General features: G+C 40.7%; 1 long non-coding RNA gene across 1 annotated transcript; it reads right to left on the bottom strand.

Moving 5' to 3' along the window:
• Positions 1-1,385: 1,385 nt before the first annotated feature.
• Positions 1,386-2,366, bottom strand: LOC133390010 (uncharacterized). The gene is made up of 2 exons (XR_009764265.1): positions 2,259-2,366; positions 1,386-2,177 (listed from the first exon to the last, which is right to left on the bottom strand). It is a non-coding gene; the product is annotated as an uncharacterized LOC133390010 (long non-coding RNA).
• Between the last annotated feature and the right edge of the window lie 2,014 nt (positions 2,367-4,380).

Raw genomic sequence — 4,380 nt, 5'->3', positions numbered from 1 at the left:
GCACCCTTCACCAATTACACTTCCCATAATTCTTTGGGGGAAGCCATGACTGTTTAAAATGGAATAACAGTAGAATAAAAGTGTGGTGTGAATGTGGCCTACATGTGTCTGCTGTAGAATAAAAAGGCGGGGAAAACAGAAAAATAATTATTCTGTTAACAATGTTTCCCTTTTGAAAAGGAAAGGGGTTTTCCCTCTAACATTGTCCGTCCACCCACCCAATCTTCACCCCTTCCTCTATCCTTTCTCAGGTCAATTTCAGCTATCCTAAGCATGATTGCACAGGAATAAATTCCATTGAACTCAATTATGCTAATGATGAAACCTGCCCCTTCCTTCTTCCTATCCCCACTCTCCTGTCCCCCTTCCCCTCCTCCTCCCCCTCTCCCCTCCTCACTCCAGCCCTCCCTCTGGTGCAAGATTCTCTCCCTTCCCCAACAAACATACAAAAAATGTAATTCTCCATCTTTGGAGATGCAGTCCTGATTGCAGGTGTTGCCACCACTCACCATATGCTCAGACGCACATGTTACCAAATTCTTCCAAGCTACACAGGAAGTGGATTGGACTGTGAAAAAGCAACCCAAACTGTGTTTGCATATCTCAGAGGGGAGGTCAGGTGTCCTGCTCCCCTTGCACATTCACTATGGCTGCTCAATTTCCCTGCTTTTTAACATCTGGTAGAAAGATCTGTTGGCTATAGTTATGTTCTTAAACCACAAGGGTTTTTTTTTTCCTATTAGTGAATCTACTCTCAATCTGTCAATATTTTTTCCCAACTTCTGTTGAACTAAACTGTCTACTCAACTTTTTTTGTTAATTTGCCTGGAGATTGCCATTCTCTGGCTTCCGTAACAGATCCTAACTCTTAAAGCTCCATGTGCTTTAGCAACTTGTGTCAGAAGTTAAGTTTTAAACTCGTCAGGAACATAATGTTCCAGACCAGGCTGGGCTCTTCCAACTGCAGGTCTGTTACTGTAATGTGCCTTCTCTTCCTTTATCACATATCCCAGTAAGCTCCATGTGTTTAATGCCTTCCCTGCAAGCCTGAGTGATGTTGCTTTGCTTGTTTATGGCTCTTCAGTGCCAAAAGATCAGCATTACATTTTGCAGCTCTATGTTTCTGTGGAACCTATCCAAAGCTTTTGACACTCCTGGACTTCTGCAAGGCTAAAAATACACTTAGTTGTAGCCTTCCTATAGTTAGCCTTGGGGCTTTTGAAGTTTGCAAGTTCAGGAAACATGTTGTTTATGAGATGGGTTTAGCACGGCAACATATTACCTGGGTCCTGCTAGTTTCTCTTTATCATTAACAGCACAAACAATGGCACCAATTGTATGTGAAACTAAAACACCAATTCTAACAAGCACAACAACTAGAGAAATATGGTGTGCATAAATGTACAATTTATGAAATATGGGGAACAATAAACAAATGCTGAAGTGATACTTAGAAAAAGCTGATGAAATTCACACAGATGTACAAAAATTAAAACATACTGTATACAGTAGTACTGAACGCCACATAACTGATAGACAGTGCTGTATACAGAGATGTGAATGTGGATCTTGGTGTGAATGTGGGTTCTTTAATTATTCTTTGATGTCTCTCATGACCAAAACATATCATTTCTCCAGATGCCCAACACTATGGATAATCTTGACCACCAGTACCATTTTACTGTCAGGTAATATTGTGTGCAAAATTATAAATGAAAGAAGAGGTCTTCCATAGAACATGCAGAATAACCATGTCATGGAACAATAGATAATGAGAATAATGAGTTAATAATAAAGTACATATACAATTAAATACAAAAAATCAAACCACAAACAATATGATACAAATGCATATGGCACACAAACAATATGAAGCTTGTGTATCAAAGGCAACAAAGGAACACAAGCCAATCCAAAACTGTCTCAATAGAATTAAACAACCAATATGAAACCTGTATATAAACAGAAAGCGAAACAGGTCAAATTCTGTATGTCAGTTCAATGAATTCTATATATCACTATAATTTTTTTGTGGGGGGGACTCCAGAATGTGTTTTCATTTCTGTACTTCAGAAACTACTGTGATGGATGGCAGCCAAACCTGACTCTCCCAAGATATCACTGTAGCCTTCCAAGAAATTCAAAGCAGAACAAATTCTCCAAGGGAATAACTATCCCTGAAATTATAAAGTAAAAAGTCAGAATTATTATAATGAATAAAAAACTGCTATAGAGAGAACCTATAGAAGATACCTTACCACCAATATGCCAAACACTTCTTTAAAAAGGGGCACCAATATTCCAAAGGAAGGTAACCAAAAGCTGCTTGTGAAAAAACGCCAGCCTTGACTGTATATGTAGAGAAATCAAGGTCAGCTGCCATTAATCATATATGCAATTTAAAGAGACAGGACACTATTATACAGATAACAATTAGATCAAATAAGAATTATAAGATATCAAACAACCTCTTGGAAAATAAGCCCAAATGACTAAAAGGGAGAGTCAATGACATTGGTGCTAATTTACAGATAATATTGTGTGGCCATTTGGTCTTGAACTGTTAGTCCACACGTCACCTTTGCCTAAAGCTCCCCTCTCCACCCCATGCAGATGTTAAGCTCTTTTCACGTTCCTAGCCACTTCTCTCTTCTATTCTGCAGCTCTACTTTGCAGCACCTTTTCTCCTTCACCCCATGTCCATGCCTCCTCCCCCTCCATTTCTGCACCTCTCCCTTGCACACAGACCACCCACATGGTAACTTCTTGCATCTTCCTTCTCCCACACCTTGCAGCTACTAAACACACCTTCTGCTCAGTTATGAACCCACCACTATTCTTCAGCCCTTTTTGTACCCGTTTTCATCTTCACCCCCTTCCCATATCTCCTACTCCTTCCTTTTTTACAAATTTTCTTTGACCCCCCTTTTCACCTTCACCCTTTTTCTTTCTCTCATCCCTCCTACACTTCAGTCCACATTTGCACACACACTGTTTTCACCTTCACCCCTTTTGCCTCTGTCCTTATCTCACTTCCCCCTTGCACAGAGACTACCCTCCATTTCCATGCCTCCGCCCCATCAAATTCTGAAGCCCAGTTTGCACACACACATCCCTTGTAAACAACAGATGAGGTGTGAGTAAAGCAGGGAGGGATACATTACTGGGAAAGCATTGGTTTTAAACAATGAGAAAGGTTTGAGTAAAGCCGGCACTGAGAAAAAAAGTATTGCTTTTAAACAATATGAGAGGTTTGAATAAAGCAGAGATGGAGGAACATGAGAGGGGGAAAGTGTTGAGTTTAAAAAACACACGAGAGGTTTGAATAGAGCAAGAAGGGAGTTGGGAAAGGATCTGTTGTACCTGTGTTCACTTTTTGGTGTTAGCTTCTGTGATGTATCCATCTCTGCTATTTCTCCTTGTTAAAACTTTTTTTTAAAAAAAAAACAAACACCCCTCAGTGTTTCTTCCTTCCCCTATCTATTCAGACCTCTCCTGTTGTTTTAAACTACTTTTCCCCTCCCTGTCCCTATCTGTCCTCACTGCTTCAGGGCAGGAAAGGATCTCAGTATTTTTAGAGTACGCAGAGAGATGAGGCCTGTCCTTCCACTGCGATGACATTCTTACTCAAATATAGAATAGGAGATATTTGTCTTTAATAACCTTGTAAGGTCAATGCTGCAATCCTATACACATTACCTGGGACTAAGCCTCATTGAACATAGTGCAGCTAATTTCAGAGAAAACACGCAGTACTTATGATTGTGCTGTGATACTCCCATTGTATAGATTGGGAAACTGAGGCAGAGTGTGCAATTTGCCCAATGTCCCTCAATGAGATCATGGATGACCACAGTGCTCCCAGTTCCAATTCCCATTCTATTGTACTTATTCAGTATTATCTGGAGCTTACCTTTTAATGTTATATAACCAAAATGTATCATTACATAACTATGTTATACCTTCTACTAAAAGCCCCCTGCCAAAGAATTGGCTGGTTAGCTCAAACTAATAATGTAAAATTCAGTACAGATCTTGCCACTCACCTCTTACCCAACCCACTCACATCTGCAAGGACAAATGCTGCGGTGACAGTAACATCCACAATGGACAAACTGGAGAATTCCATTCTGTAACAGCAGCCACGTTAGTACACACTCCCATGTTTGGCCCACCACCTGTTCAATATTTTCCTGCTGACACCGAACACAGCCCTGCCCTCCCCATCCCTAGCCCACATGTAAAGTTTTGTCCCTGTTGTTATATCTCCAACAGCACTTGATTCCTCCCCAACCTGTTGTCTTTGGTCCCACTTCTCCTAGGCAGGCCTCCCTAGTACTCTCCCGTCTCTCTCTTTTCACGCCATCCCCTTCAAACAAT

This window comes from Rhineura floridana, chromosome 8, assembly GCF_030035675.1.
Source record: "Rhineura floridana isolate rRhiFlo1 chromosome 8, rRhiFlo1.hap2, whole genome shotgun sequence".
NCBI lineage: Eukaryota > Metazoa > Chordata > Lepidosauria > Squamata > Rhineuridae > Rhineura > Rhineura floridana.
This window is presented reverse-complemented; position numbering and strand designations above follow the sequence as displayed.